This window comes from Balaenoptera physalus (assembly GCF_965194825.1).
Source record: "Balaenoptera physalus genome assembly, chromosome: 5".
Taxonomy (NCBI): domain Eukaryota; kingdom Metazoa; phylum Chordata; class Mammalia; order Artiodactyla; family Balaenopteridae; genus Balaenoptera; species Balaenoptera physalus.
The window spans coordinates 84,371,276-84,388,073 of NC_138884.1; the positions used below are offsets into that span (position 1 = coordinate 84,371,276).

At 40.7% G+C, this 16,798-nt stretch overlaps 1 long non-coding RNA gene across 1 annotated transcript; it reads right to left on the reverse strand.

Moving 5' to 3' along the window:
* Positions 1-11,013: 11,013 nt before the first annotated feature.
* LOC309662018 lies at positions 11,014-14,539 on the reverse strand. Its single transcript, XR_014264429.1, has 2 exons — positions 13,616-14,539; positions 11,014-13,250 (listed from the first exon to the last, which is right to left on the reverse strand). It is a non-coding gene; the product is annotated as an uncharacterized lncRNA (long non-coding RNA).
* Between the last annotated feature and the right edge of the window lie 2,259 nt (positions 14,540-16,798).

Below are 16,798 nucleotides of genomic sequence, written 5' to 3' on the forward strand. Positions count from 1 at the left end.
CTGCCTGTGTCTTCACCTTCACAGACCACACTCTGTGAACACAATATTATACTGCAGACCTTTATGAGGAATAAGAATGTAGTAATTTTAAGTTCTGAGGTCCTAAAACGTGAACTCTGTTTAAGTGAGCTGTGTTATTTTTTTTGCCAAAATCGATAGAACAAGATTCACTTTATCTCAACAATAATAAAGGATTTAGGGTTTTAGGGCAAATAAAAGAAGTTTCGTCTCCTCTCTCGCTTCCAGAGGCCTCACCCCTGGTACTGGCCCAGGGGAATGGAGGTGCTGGAAAGGGTAAACCAAGATGGGTTTCCTGAAACCCGGAGAATAGAGATGAAAAATTCCAAATTTTACTATTTAAACAAATAAAAATCAGATCGGTGTCCTATGCGTACAGAACAGGAATTAACTACCCTTCTAATTAAACTATCAGGAGAAGAAGCAAGGATTAAATGGAAAAATGTCTAACTTCACCCCGGAGATTAATTTATCATTTAAATTTGTTTAAGACCCATTTACATCCTATGGTCAGTCCCGACTCCTAAGTGTTCTCCACTGCCTGTCCTCAAAATGTATCAATCCCCTCCCCTCGCTTTACCTGGACCTGCCTTTAACTAACATCCTCACTGAAGTGGTCTGAGCTCAGTAGCCCGCCTCATCCTCATCCCCTATTGTTGACCTGCGCTACTGTAATGGCCTCCTCATTCGGTGCCTCCCTTCCAGGCTAATCCCTTCCAATTCATCCTCCACAAGTTGCCTGCATCATCTTTCCAAGATACAGATCTCCATCACTCCACACCGCACTGAACGTATTTAGTGGCTCCCTGTTGCTATAGAATCAAGTCTAAATTCCTAAATCCCACAAGGCCCTTCTTGAGGCAATACTTACATACATCTCTTTTTTCCCTAACCTTCTAAGCATTGCCCCCCAAAGCATCTAATTTAAAGGGATATGGTTTATTTGTAACATTAGAACTTAATGCTTGATTATATCCCTCCCTTTTCTCTAACGGTTTTTTGCCACCGCCTTAAACTTCTCTGACAGAGTCCAGAAGACACTCAACAAATAACTTGCTGATGGATCTGTAGAGAAGAGGGGTAGTTTACACCTCTGGGCCAGGTGTTTTAATGTGAGCAATGCTAAAGAAACACAGAAAAATCATTTGCAGAGTCATGAATTATTTATAGATTTCTACTTCCCTTCCAAAAGGTAATTCTTTAAAAACAAAGTTTATTCATCGGTTACTTCCTTTTAGTAAGTGAAAATGTTGAGTGAAATTTGGTTCTTGGTATGAAATGCAAGACTTTAGAAATTCAAATATACATTTAGGAAAGCATACATTTTCATCTATTCGCTGACAATGACTGAAGCAGAAGGCTATTCTTAGAGCAATTACCAGTTTGAGGAGAAGTGTAAACTTCAGCATAATTCACGAGCTGGTTCATTTTTCTTTCTTCAAGCATTAGTCTGGGTTTGGTATGCAATCAGCCCACACGTACCTTAAGTACATTCTACTTTATGCTGCCTTGCCTTACAGAGTCAGTGGATTCATTATAAATCCATTCTTCTACTCAGCAAACACGGAGTGTCTACTCTGGGCCAGGCACATTCCGAAAGATGGGATTATTTGACACAAATCGTTGGCATATCTAGTATCACAGATCTTTGCTTTAATCCAGAGGTAATCTGAAATGTTTACTGTAGGTAGTTTTGCAAGTTATTTTATAGAAACGATGGGAATATGCATGGTAAATTATGTAAATCTATCACCTCCTTTTGCTCCTCTTGACCACAAATAGCAGCCCTCCACATCTGTATCCTGCTTCACATTAAAAATTTCATCACACAAGAAATCCTGCATAATCCCTGCTTTTCATGTGGGAAAACTGAGACATATATATTAAGTGACCTGTTTGTGGTCCGACTACAAATTCCTGTGCAAGTGTGAGTTCAGGGTGGGGCATGGGGATGGGTAGGAGTAAGAGGAGGGTGAAGATGGAGAACAAGAGAGGAGAATGAAGTTACAAGAAACATGGACTTACTTTTATTGAGTGCCTACTGCATGCCCGGCACCCAACACACCCTAGTCCATTCGGCCCTCACAGCGCTTTGTGGTAAATATTATTCTCTCTCGTTTTACAGCTGTAGAGACTGGTTGTACAGATTGTAATCAGGGAACCAGTCTACAAACCTGTTGTTTCCACTTTTCCAAGCTAGTTCCAGGGCCTTCTGGCCCCAAGTGCAGTGTTCTTTCCACTCCATCACACTCGTATCCCAGCTGGAAGAAGGATTCGGTGGTCTGAAGATGCCCTTGGGTGGTTATCTATTAGATGAATTCTGGCTTTCCCACATGTTGATTTCCTAAAGTCTTGTTTGCATTGTTTTGGACACATAACTTTAACCTCTCTTCTTCATGAGCCCAGCCTTTTTCTCCTGTAGCAAAGTAAACATCGCCCACAGGGGTCATAGTCACTGATGTTAGAGGTCTTGGAAATCTGACTCAATCTCAGGTTTTCTGTATCTAAAGCAAGATTTCTTTTTTTTTTGAATTTTATTTTATTTATTTTTTTATACAGCAGGTTCTTATTAGTTATCCATTTTATACATATTAGTGTATATATGTCAATCCCAATCTCCCAATTCATCACAAGCAAGATTTCAAAAGGAAAATAAAGATGAGGTTCAGTAACTTCTGTCCATTGCACTTTTGTCTTTATTTTGGAGTGGATTCAGTGGCTGAGGAAGGCCACTGGATGTTAGACTTCTGGCCAGGGGTGATATCCAAATTATCAACAATCAGCATCAATTAAATGGGTTATCCAGCAGAGAGGGTTCAACCTCTTGGGTCTCTCTCTGTGCCAGGCATTAATCCTTTAGCTTCTGGATCATGGAAGACGTCTGAGGATGCCAGGAGAGGAGTTGGGGCGGCCAGGCTTGCAGGCAGGCATTTACGAGATCTTAGAGGAGTGATTCCCAAGCGTTGCGGCTATATTTTAATATCTTAACAACCAGGGCAGCCATATTGGTGCTTACTGACTGAGTATTGGCCCTGCTTCTGGCCCTCTTCCCAACCTCAGAGCTCCTGACCCCACTGTCCTCAGCAGGTGACTTCCCTATACTGGGCTGCTGTTGCTTCTAAAGAAGGGGGGGAAAAAGGGGTTACAACTTTAAAAGTTGTTCAGTCTTTTTTTGGCCTCCTAGCCCATCTGCATGCCTTGGGGAATAATGGCTTACGGCAGTGACTGCTGCCATTTGTCAATATTCATTCTTCTCTTCCTACAATAGCCCAACTTGGGTTTTAGCTGGGTACATGTCTGCCCAGCTTCACACTACATTTCCCACACTTCCTTGAACCTCAGTGTGATCATTTGTCTGTTGTAGCCAATAGAATTGTACTACTTTCAAAATATGCCTTCAAAAGAAATGAGTGAGGGCTTCCCTGCTGGCACAGTGGTTAAGAATCCGCCTGCCAATGCAGGGGACACGGGTTTGAGCCCTGGTCCAGGAAGGTCCCACATGCCGCGGAACAGCTAAGCCTGTGCGCCACAACTACTGAGCCCATGTGCCACAACTACTGAGCCCACATGCCACAACCACCGAAGCCCGCGCACCTAGAGACTGTGCTCTGCAGCAAGAGAAGCCACCGCAATGAGAAGCCTGTGCACTGCAATGAAGAGTAGCCCTTGCTCGCCACAACTAGAGAAAGCCCGTGCACAGCAACAAAGACCCAACACAGCCAAAAATAAATAAATTAATTAATTAATTTAAAAAAAATAAAAGAAATGAGTGAACTCTTCTTTTCCCTTTGTTCTTTCTAATGGCTGGGATGCATGCAAAAGAGAAAGTAGCAAGAGAGGAGCTGCACTTGAGGACGGCAGATCTGCTCTGCTAGCCAGGACTCCTGGGCTCTGGACCATTACACGGGCAAGAAATGTTAAGCTCTTCTTGTTTAAGCTACAATATATTGGGGGATCTTTGTTTTAGCAGCTCAGACTCTACCCTAACAAATACTGCTCATTGGTTGTATCATTAGTTGGTTGGGTTTCCATAACTTACTACCTTTGAAAACAGAGGAGGGGGAGAGTGGGTAAAAAAGGCACAGCATTATACTGATATTAAGGCTGTAAGGTAAAAAAAAAAAAAAAATGCAAATTGCCTTAAGAGAACTGAAAGACATTCTGTGGACAAAGGATGGATCGTATGGGGAAACTGTCAAGAGAAGAGGTTGCAGAGATTAGACTTAGAGGCCATGTTCGGTGACTTTATTTTGAGTCCAGGCAGACTCACTGAAGTTTTGAGTAAGAAAGTAACACGATCCAATGTCTATTTTAGAAAGACTGCCCTGGAGTGTGGAGAATGGATTGGGGTTGTGAGGTTGGCGGTGGGGAGGCAAAATTAGAGAGTGGGACACCAGGTATGAGACCGTGGTGGTAAACTGGGTGAGAAATAATGACGGGCTAAACTAAACAAGAGAAAAGTAGGCAAAAGGAGAGACATTAGGAAGTGGAATCCTTGAGATTGGAGGTAAATGATGGGGGTGGGTTGGTAGGGGAGAGAAGGAGTTTAGGATGACGCCAGGTTTCCAGTTTGTGTGGTGGTTTGCAGTGTTCTGAAGAGGGCATCCTGGCAAACAATAGAAATTGATAAAGCTAGCCCGCAGTGTCTCCCGCTGTCCCTTTCCATTCATCTTATACCCTCTGTCCTTCACTCACTTCTTCCCCATGGTCCTGGCTGTGGATCCTATCTATTTCTGCCCTTTTCCAGACGTGCCTTTCAGAAGTGGTTTTCCAGTCTTTTCACTAAGGACTCCTTTGAGTCAACCCCATATGTACCCCAAATTTTGAAACATTTTTTCCCACACGTTACCTGTGTCCATCACTTTAAAGTGGCTTTGGCCCATTTCCAAGGCCAATTGTAAGCCAGATACCACCATTCACATCAGAAACCACAGGTATCAGATGAGGCAGCTGGTACCGCCCACCCACTTCAGAAATGCCTTGGAATTGCTCAAAAGCCAATCAGAGCTTTGGATTCACAATATCATTGCCACAGTTGAATTCATTCAAGTAAAACGGGGGAAATGGGACATTTTAGAGAGTCTGTGTTGCTGGAAGTCAGGTGCATGTGGGATCCTGCTAAATGTTTTGAAATACTGAACCTTGGAGAGTGTTCATTACTAACCTTTTTACTCCTAGGGCTCTGGGTTGCCATGGATTCTGGACTTTTTTCCTCCACAGTAAGGAATAAGAGTTTTAGGTCTCTTCTATGTCTAGTAATGGTTCCCCTTTGTAGTGCAAGCATTCTTATTCCACCTTGTGGGACTCTCCTTGGGATTTAATCATGGCGTCCTTCTCTAGCCACAGGGACAGGCACATGTCCCAGATTGAACCGATCCTAGTGCCACCTCCTCCCGACAATAGTGGTTGGTCCAAGAGGTGGGTATGTGACTCTTTGGGCCACTCATGGACTTTCCTGGGATTGATACATGGATGCTAGAAGAAAGAAGGAATCTCTCTTTTGTTGGTGTTGCTAAGCTAGGGTAACATAAATGTAGATCTGTCCATATTAATCTTCCTCGGCTGTATGGAGAAAGCTCATCTTCAGTAATCGAATATTGTATCAACACCCAGAGAGAAACCGAACTGCGAGATGAGTTGAGCAAATTCTGGTGCTGTCTGAGTTGTTGGTTCCAGACCACGTGGCCTTATTCCTGAAGCTCTCCCCTTAATCGCATGAGCCACCTCAGGTTCCTTCTCAGCTCTATGAACCAATGAGTTCCTTATTTGCTTAAGCTGGTTTGGATTGAGCTTTTGATACTTGCAGTGTTCTAATAAGACACGGTCAGTTCCCAAAGCTTAATTATAACAAAATTACTACTTAATGCCCAAGCACTCACAGATCCACATGAATTATTTTGTTCCTCATCTGGTTTAACATTTGCTTTAGAACGAATGCTTTGATGCTTTGATGCATGTTTAAACCCATGTCTCACCCAATTATGTTTCACCCAAGGAGGGAACAGGTTTTAGGCAGTTTAGCGAGCCAAAGGGAGAGAGATTTGCTGAGGGCACCTGGGCTGTCTGCAGACTCTCAAGTCATCTGAGGCCATGAAGCTGAGTCCTTCACCTGCAACCTCTGCCCCATCTCTAGATCCCCTCTGAGGTAGCTGGGGGCAGGGGTTGGAGCTAATGGATGTCAGGAGTTTATTTTGATGAGCTCTCTTCCAGGTTCTGGTCCTCCCATGCTGGTCCTCCCTCCACTCCTCTGCAGTAAGACATGGGTCGGTTGTCTAGTAGGTCATTCACCACTAAATAACTATTGCAACCAATACCGCCACCCTTCAGGGAAGGACAGTTTGCAACTAATTACTTCCCAGGAAAATACCCAAACATAATTTTGCTCATTATTAAAATTTTCCAATGATAGATTTATCTTCCCCATTAAGTAATACATTATTCTCCTACAAAACACATAGCGCACTAGAATTACTAGGCACTGCTTATATTAAATTGCTGCTTAATAAATTAAAACTCCTATGGTTATGAATAAACTAGGTCATCTGCACGTTTTGTAAATTAGTAGTTTCTTGCAGTTATTCTCTCTTGGTCAAAGCCTAAAAGAAGGGGAGAGGAAAAATGATTATCATTATTATTTTATTGTTTTCAAGCCAACTACTGCTCTCTGCACTGTAGTTTACAATAAGCCACTCAGTCTAATATGGTAGAATCAATGTTGAGTATCCATCAATTAGGATGAATTTTAAAGGCTATGGTCTGTAAAGTTTTAAAGTCATATTAGAAGCTAAACCTACTGGATGAATAACCAACCTCAGGTCATATTTGAAGATTCTTGAAGCAACAGGCACTGTCCAAAGTGATTTTAATTACTGGGTGAAATGTTTTTCCTTGTTACAACTTTTGGGTGTGTTGAGAGGCTTTTCTTTCTGATTTTAGGATAAGTCAACTTCTCTGACATCTTTTCAATTTGAGATGATTAATAGAGATTTTCTATAGTCATATGCAAAATGGTTGACACTATTAAAGAATCAGCTATAAGGACTCCTCAGAGTACCAAATCCTTACTTACAGAATTGCATAATGCAAACAGATGGATGCACTTTTGTGTTTTTCGTTTTTTGTTTTTACATTTCCCCACCCGCTCAAAGGTTCACGATCAGCAACCAAGCCACATTAAGACAATTGCTCCACCTTCTGGCAAAACTATGGAATTGTTTGAACCCATGTCTCACCCAACTATGTTTCTTGAAGAGTGACCATACAGGTGTACACTGCCTCCTGATGCTCGTTTTTCTATAGCTATAGCTCAGTTATTTCTATTGAGATAATTTCCCCCCTCAGATCTACACACAGATGTTCTTTACACACATTCCTCTTTGTTGTCAGTTACCTCAGGAATCTTTTTCTTTCCTGAGCGATTCCCACCTGCCCTTCCACATAACTTTCTCCACCTCCTCTCTCTTTTTCTCCACCGCGTGGCAAAAAACAAAACAAAACAAAAAAACCAAACAACTTTATCCTGTCTAATATATGTAAGAATAGTGTTGGTAGTAATAAGGAAAACAAAAGTCCAACATTGGAATTGTAGATAACACAATAAGGAATCAGTGTAACCAGGCACTTTGCACTAAGTTTCTTTCAGAATCTCTACAATAAATCCTAGGCTTACCTGCTTCTAAGTATGCCATTTAAAGTTATATTTCTTTCACATTCAGTATTTCTTCCTGTTGGCTCATTAATTTTAAAATGAATAATTTCTTCTCATTTATTCCCCAATATATGGTAGCTCAGCTACATTAAATAGGTTAACATTATTTCTATCTGTGCTGTAGGTTACAGAGAACTAACTTTTTAGTCACAACATTCTGGAAGTTAAAGACATCTATTGAAATAATTAGTTTTTCTTATTTATTTATTTATCTATTTATACTGAGACACAATTGACATATAACATTGTGTAAGTTTAAGGTGTACAACGTGTTGATTTGATACATTTATACATTGCAATATGACTACCATCAGAGTTCTAGCTAACACCTCTATCATGTCACATAATTATCATTTCTTTTTTGTGGTGGGAACAATTAAGGTCTAAACTCTTAGCAACTTTGAAGTTTATAATACAGTATTGTTGACTATAATGACTATACTGTGCATTAGATCTCCAGGACTTTTTATCTACTGGTTGCAGGTTTAGTTTGTCTTTTAGAGATACTTCTTCACAATTCCCCTGGCCTCAACTACCATGGTTAAGTATTTGTATTTTAAAAAATTAAGTTGTGCTTAAGCAATTATCAAAGTAGTAATTATTCATAAGGAAAAGGCAAAACAAAACGAATAAAATAAAAAATGAAAGTCCCATCCCTTGTACCCTTCTCCATCTCTCATCAGAAATAGTCAAGAGTTTGAAGTATTCCCTTTAGAAATTTTTTTTCTATGCCGCCACAAGCATACTTTTCTTTTTTTTTTATTTTTATGTTTTTTTATTATTATTATTTTTAATTATTTATTTATCTTTGGCTGCATTGGGTCCCAGCTGCTGTGCATGGGCCCTCTCCAGCTGCGGCGAGCAGGGGCTACTCCTCGTCGCGGTGCACGGGCCTCTCACTGTGGTGGCCTCTCCCATTGCAGAGCACGGGATCCAGGCACGCGGGGTCAGTAGTTGTGGCTTGCGGGTTCAGCAGTTGTGGCTCGCGGGCTCCAGGCACGCGGGCTCAGCAGTCGTGGCGCACGGGCTCAGCTGCTCCACGGCACGTGGGATCTTCCCGGACCAGGGCTCGAACCCGTGTCCCCTGCATTGGCAGGCAGATTCCCAACCACTGTGCCACCAGGGAAGCCCAAGCATACTTTTCTTTTTTGCAGAGAGGGAATCTATCTATCTCTTATCTATCTATCCATCAATTATCTATCTATCTATCTAGTAACTTTTTTTTCTACTCATTATGGCCATCTTTTGGTGTATAGATACAATGAAAAAATTTGAAATCTTTCCTTCCTGTTAACTACTTAAACAATTATTTCTGCTAAAAAAAATAGAAGATACATATGATACCAGTCCCTCTGAGATCAGAAAGCGGGAGGGTGGATGAAAGGAAAGTTTGTTTACCTCTGCATGCAAGAATTCACTTGTCTAGAGCAGAAGAAAGAATCAGAAGAAATAATTTTCATTCATGGTTCAAAGAATACTGTGAAATTGGAAGGTAGTTTCCACTAAACTTTAAAGGAGTAACATCTTCTTTTAAAAAGTACTTCCTTTTAACAGAAACAGACTCACAGACATAGAGAACAGACTTGTGGTTGCCAAGGGGGAGGGGGTCTGGGGGAGAAATGGATTGGGAGTTTGGGATTAGCAGATGCGAACTATTATATATAGAATGGGTTAAAAAGAAGGTTCTACTGTATAGCACAGGGAACTATATTCAATATCCTGTGATAAACCATAATGGAAAAGAATATGAAAAAGAATATATATATATATATATATATATATATATATATATATATATATAACTGAATCACTTTGCTGTATGGTAGAAATTAACACAGCATTGTAAATCAACTATATGTCAATAAAATAAAATTTTAAAAAGTACTTCCTTTTTTTAAAGAACATAGTCAACCATGATTAGAATCTAAGTTATAAATGCACATTTTCATGTGTACTGTGACTTATCCTTCTGCATCCTCAGAATGTATTTTCACACTTTGCAAGCCCACATGCTTGCACTTCTCTTAGAGAAAGACCAAAGTAGAGGTCACAGTTTATGTCCCTAAGCCAAACACCCATAGCCACATAACCAAAATGTAAACTCTCCTTATTTCCCTCAAATGCTGATTCTGACCTACAAATAAAACTTAAGCTTTCTTTCTGTTAGTGTGATCTTGCAGATTCCTATTCAATCAGCTCAAACAGGTAAGCTCATGTAGTGCTACTACCCCACAAGGAAGGTGAGTTTCTAGTAACCAATCACAATTTTTTTAAAAATGCACTTCCTCATTCATCTTTATAAACTGAGCTGCCACTGCTGAGAGCCAGTTTCTTACCACTTTTGGTTTTGAAGTCTCCTTGATCATAGTTTGTTTCTTACACAGTAAAATATTCATATCAAGTAGAGCTCTCCAGATTTTATTTTGACACCTCTTTATATTAAATGTTATCTCATTCATGGGGTCTAGAAACAATTGAGACTATAGATAACTAAAGTTAGCTATACAGTCTTTTTTATGCATAAATGACAAAGACAAATGCATTTTTCTTTTCTTTTTTTTAGACCTCGTTGGAAGCCAAGAAAATACAACGTTAAAGAAAAACTGCACAGCTGTGACTGAGTTTATTTTCCTGGGACTGACAGAGGGAGCTGAGTTGTGACCTGACTTCTTTGTTGTATTCTTAGTCATCTACCTTATTACAGAAACCGACAATGTGAGCATGATTTTGTTAATCAGAAGTGACTCATAACTCCAATGTTCTTCTTCCTCAGTCACCCCGCCTTTGTAGATCTCTGTTATACCACCGAGGTCACTCCTAAGATGCTGGCTCATTTCTTACCCAAGAGAAAAACCATTTCCGGCATTGGCTGCTTTTTACAATTCCACTTTTTCATTGTCCTGGTAATCACAAATTATTATATGCTTACAGTGATGATTGATTACCACTGCATGGCCATCTGCAAGCCCTTGTTATATGGTAACAAAGGGTCCAGATGTGCCTGCCTCTCCCTGGTTGGTCTTCCATATATATATATATATATATAGAGAGAGAGAGAGAGAGAGAGAGAGAGAGAGGGAGAGAGAGGGAGCTTTGCAAATAGTCTGCACAGAGCATCCTGATGTTTCATCTGTCTTTCTGTGACCCAAAGAGATCAACCACTTTTACTGTGCGGACCCACCTCTCTTAGTCTTCGCCTGCTCATATACTTATATCAAAGAAATTGCCATGTTTGTGGAACCACACTGTCTTTTGAAACTTGAATATATTTTACAGGGCATTAAACAAAAACGTTGGAATTTTAAGCTTTTAACTCAAGTTTCTTCTTTGAAGATATGTAACAAAGGCAGCAGAAGGGATTATATTGTTATTGGCAATAATTCCTAGCTGCAACGATGAAGAATTTGTCCTGTGAAAAGTTTCTCTGCATTGTGTGCTCCTATGACTTGGACATTACTGTTTCTCTAACTTAGATTGATTTTCGCCAGAGGGAGAGCAAAACTATAATTTGAAGGCATCTTTTACTCTCTACATTAATGTTTTTTAAAATAATTGATTCTTTCCCGTCATTAGGGTTTTGAAATGGTGCCTACAGGACAATGTGATATTTATCCACCACCCTAAAATACTTCCTTGGACTGATTTTCTCCAGGCCTCTTTCCTTTTCATTTACTGAATATCGAAATTCTTCCTCCCTGGTGAAGGGGGTGGTTCCACCCTCAGTTGGTACTAAGTGATCATTTCTTCTTGTTGGAAGCAGAATATTCTTTCTTGTTCATCACTACCTCACCTTGTATTAGTTTTATATTCTTTGTTAGTTAAGTCATAAGGAGGAGAGCTGGTTTAAAAAGGAGCTTTTTGGTCAGTGGCAATCCAACATTCCCAGGACTACCCTCTGAAAAACCGAGAAGAGGGGTTTTCATGGAACCCTTAGTCCCTCCCACTTAGCCTCTTCCTTTTGACAAAAAGTTACCCTGAAATCTGGAAAATTGCTCCTTTTTGGCCACTTTCTCCAATAATTAGTGTATTTTTAATAATACCACCGTCTTGCAATGCCAAGCAACCAATGAATGTTAAAGGGAAATAATCATCTTGTAATTCAGACTGGTAGGAAACAGTCATTTCTAATTACTTGTCCTAAGAGAATACAATGCAATTAAAGGTTCTGGCTTAGACTAGAGCCTCCACACAGCCACTGTCTCCACTGATTCATGTTTTTGACTGTCTGAAAAGGCAAAGTCAGAGAGATGGACCATACACTCATCCAAATTGACTTTTACCATGATGGATGACGTCTTACAGATGTTTTATATTTTTGATGGGTGTTATTATATAGACTGAGAGAGCTAATTATTGAAAGCCAAGGTCCTCAGGTCTATAAGAGTTATTAGGGATTATTTCAGAATGGGTTTAGGCACATTTAAACAGGCAGTAGGTGCTTAAGCCTGTCAATAAACATCTTTTTGGAGGACTCATTATGGTGAGCTCCTTAGGATACAAAGATAATTTTGTTACTATATCCAAGACACTTCTCAGTCCTCACCCTACTTGATCTTTGTGGCAAAGACAATATTACGTATTCACTGGGTTCTATTTTATTTTCTTCTTCTTGGATGCACAGGAGGACTGCTTTTTCTAGTCTCCCCTGTAGTTTGAAACCTACTTCGGGACAAAACCTCTACAGGAAAGTGATGTGTGTCACTTCTGTGCCAAGACACAGAAGAGTGTGTGTGAGCCCTCCATGTTCTCTCTTACTCTATTTTGAGGACTTACCTTCAGGTGACAGAGACTCAGGATGGAACCAGCCTGGACCCTTGGGTCACTCTTCGGGGTGGGCTTCCTCCGAGTCCTGCAGCAGATTGAGTGTGAGAAGGAAATAAATGTGTAGTGTAAAGCCACTGTGGTTTGGAGGGTTCGTTTGTTACTGCAACATCACCTAGCTTATTCTGACTGACAGCCTCTTTGGAGGCATCTGACGCCCCCAACCTTACTTGGATTATGCCACTCAAAGCTCTCCTGATTTTCCTGCTACTCCTTTGACTTCACCATCTCAGACTGCCTTTAAGGTTCTTCTTCCCAGTCTCAGTCTTTAAATGTTGGAGTTTCTTGGTTTTCTAACCTGGGCTCTCCTCCTCTCAATGTATGCAGTCTTCCTGTCTCAATTACCATACGATGAGGACTCTCAAAGTTGTATCTCTAGCCCAGTCTTCCCTCCTAAGTTATAGATCCCTATACATATCTATCAACCTACTGGGTGTCTTATATGCATCTCAAGCTCAATCTATCCAAAATTTAACTTAAAAGTTCTCCTTCCCTCAAAGCTGTTCCTCCTCCAGTTTTTCTATCCTCAGTGAATGGTATCACCATATGTTGTAGCTGTTTACCAAAGATGGCCCTGATGAACCATACCTTCCCATATTCATACTTGTATTTAGACTCTCCCACACTGAATCTGCCTGGCTCTGTGACCCATTTTAACCAGTAGAATGTGGCAGAAGTGAGACATGGCAATGGCAGCTTCCACCTTTGCATTTTTTTTTTTTTTTTTTTAAAAAGTCCTGCTTCTCATTCCATAGAAGAAGACTTTCTTTTTTTTTTTTTTTTTTTATTTATATTTTATTTTTGGCTGTGTTGGGTCTTCGTTTCTGTGCGAGGGCTTTCTCCAGTTGTGGCAAGCGGGGGCCACTCTTCATCGCGGTGCGCGGGCCTCTCACTATCGTGGCCTCTCTTGTTGCGGAGCACAGGCTCCAGACGCGCAGGCTCAGTAGTTGTGGCTCACGGGCCTAGTCGCTCCGCGGCATGTGGGATCTTCCCAGACCAGGGCTCGAACCCGTGTCCCCTGCATTGGCAGGCAGATTCTCAACCACTGCGCCACCAGGGAAGCCCCACCTTTGCATTTTTGGGAGCCTTGAGCTACCACCTGAGATGTCCAGCTACTCTTCTGGAGGGTCCCTATGAAGACAGAGAGGCCCTGAGTCTACATGGAAAGAAGGGAGAGGCCCAACTCTCCTAACATTCCAGATGAGCCAGTTTCCCAGCCATCTGCACCGAGGCCCCAGACATGTGATTGAAGGCACCTTGGATGTTCTAGCCCCAGCTGCCCTCTGACTGAGAACACGTGAGAGCACAAGCAGCAGCAGTAGAAGGACTGCCCAGCTGAGCACCGTCAACTGACAGAATTATGAGAAATAAGAAAGCAGTCGTTTGTTTAGCCATTAAATGTTAAGTGGTTTGATGATGGCCATTCCGACCGGTGTGAGGTGATACCTCATTCTGGTTTTGATTTGCATTTCTCTAATGATTAGTGACGTTGAGCATCCTTTCATGTGTTTGTTAGCAATCTGTATATCTTCTTTGGAGAAATGTCCATTTAGGTCTTCTGCCCATTTTTGGATTGGGTTCTTTGTTTTTTTATATTGAGCTGCATGAGCTGCTTGTAAATTTTGGAGCTTAATCCTTTGTCAGTTGCTTCATTTGCAAATACTTTCTCCCATTCTGAGGGCTGTCTTTTCATCTTGTTTATGGTTTCCTTTGCTGTGCAAAAGCTTTTAAGTTTCATTAGGTCCCATTTGTTTATTTTTGTTTTTATTTCCATTTCTCTAGGAGGTGGGTTGAAAAGGATCTTGCTGTGATTTATGTCATAGAGTGTTCTGCCTATGTTTTCCTCTAAGAGTTTTATAGTGTCTGGCCTAACATTTAGGTCTTTAATCCATTTTGAGTTTATTTTTGTGTGTGGTGTTATGGAGTGTTCTAATTTGATTCTTTTACATGTAGCTGTCCAGTTTTCCCAGCACCACTTATTGAAGAGGCTGTCTTTTCTGCATTGTATATTCTTGACTCCTTTATCAAAAATAAGGTGACCATATGTGCGTGGATTTATCTCTGGGCTTTCTATCCTGTTCCATTGATCTATATTTCTGTTTTTGTGCCAGTACCATACTGTCTTGATTACAGTAGCTTTGTAGTGTAGTCTGAAGCCTGGGAGCCTGATTCCTCCAGCTCCATTTTTCTTTCCCAAGATTGCTTTGGCTATTCAGGGTCCTTTGTGTTTCCATACAAATTGTGAAATTTTTTGTTCTTTTGCAGCTCTACTTACAATAGCCAGGACATGGAAGCAACCTGTGTCCATTGACAGATGAATGGATAAAGAAGATGTGGCACATATATACAATAGAATATTACTCAGCCATAAAAAGAAATGAAATTGAGTTATTTGTAGTGAGGTGGATGGCCCTAGAGACTGTCATACAGAGTGAAGTAAGAAAGAGAAAAACAAATACCATATGCTAACACATATATATGCAATCTAAAAAAAAAAAAAAAGGTTCTGAAGAACCTAGGGGCAGGACAGGAATAAAGACGCAGACATAGAGAATGGACTTGAGGACAGGGAGAAGGGGAAGGGTAAGCTGGAATGAAGTGAGAGAGTGGCACGGACACATATACACCACCAAATGTAAAATGGATATAGCTAGTGGGAAGCAGCCGCATAGCACAGAGAGATCAGCTCGGTGCTTTGTGTCCACCTAGAGGGGTGGGATAGGGGGGTGGGAGGGAGATGCAAGAGGGAGGAGATATGGGGATATATGTATATGTATAGCTGATTCACTTTGCTATAAAGCAGAAACTAACACACCATTGTAAAGCAATTATACTCCAATAAAGATGTTAAAAAAAATGTCAAGTGGTTTAGAATACAGCAGTGTATATAACTGAAACAGCGGATCCCCAGAAACCTGGAGATGATCTTTCATTTCTCTCCCTCATCCTCCACATCTAGTTCCCAGCCTCTTTGATTATACCTCCTAAATATTTTGTGAGTAGTACTCTTTTTTCCATATGCCATTTTCCAGTCCAGATTACTATCATCCTTTTACTATTGGATTCCTCCTGTAGCAAGAGGGATCATTTAAATGCAAATTTGGTTATGATCTTGGCCAGCCACCTAAAACACTCCGTGGATCCCTGCTGTTTTTAGGATAAAATTCAATCTTCTTGACATTGCTTCCAAATCTGTGCAGGCTCTGGTCCTTGCCTATTTTCCAGACTTATGCAACTCTACATTTCAATCATCCTAGATTTTTTTCAATTTCTCCAGGGTGCCACTGTTGTCTCTTGACTCCCTGCTTTTTTATTTGTTCTTCTTTCTACCTAAAATGGTAGAAATGGTCATTCCTTCTCTTTCTCCTTTTTCAAATTTCTACTCATCCTTTGGGTCTCAGTTTAAATATAATTTCCTCCTGGAAAACTTCTCTGATCCTCCAAGCCTGGATTAGTTATCCTTGCCAAGTGTTACTGTGCAATTCATTAATTCTTTCATTCATCAAATTTTTAGTGAGCTTATATTATGAGTCAGACACTGTCACCCTTCGGCTATAATAACCTCATCATACTCCTCTGTAATTATTTGTTTGCCTAGCTTTGTCCCTAGCCTGTAGGCTCTTCAAGGAAAAGGACCATGTTTATCTCATTTCACTTTGTATCTCCAGTGTTTAGCACATAATACTCAATACATACGTAATGAATGGATGAAACTAAACTTAGCCTTTATAGGTGGTATAACCAATGGAAGGAAATCATTATTCACTAGATACTCAGTCCTGATAAACATACCACTTAGCATTTTAGTAAATGTTTGGCAAGAGAAAAAAGTTCGTGGTTTATTGGAGACAAAGCACAATTTTCCATGACAAATTATGATCAAAATTCAAGTCCAGTTTGATTTTCTGAAGTCATAGTTATCCACAAATTGGAGGGCCATAGTAGAAATCATTTAGCATTAAGCCAGCAGCTTTGATTCTGAACAGTTGCAAACATCAGGCTGAATAGGAAAGCTAACCCCCAGAAGTCACTACATCACTGATTTCACAGAGAGTTGCTAGTAGTGGCTGAGTACTCTGAAAACAGCTTGAATATATTTGCTTCAAAGAGACATGGTGCTAGGAATACCCTCACCTATCCTGGAAGGCCTACGATGCCTCAGAGCTGAGTGGTTTCCAGGGTTCTCAGACCTTATAACTGTGGTCACCCCCAGCAATGACTGCCCTTGGTTGACTGCCCTAGGAAGCCTGG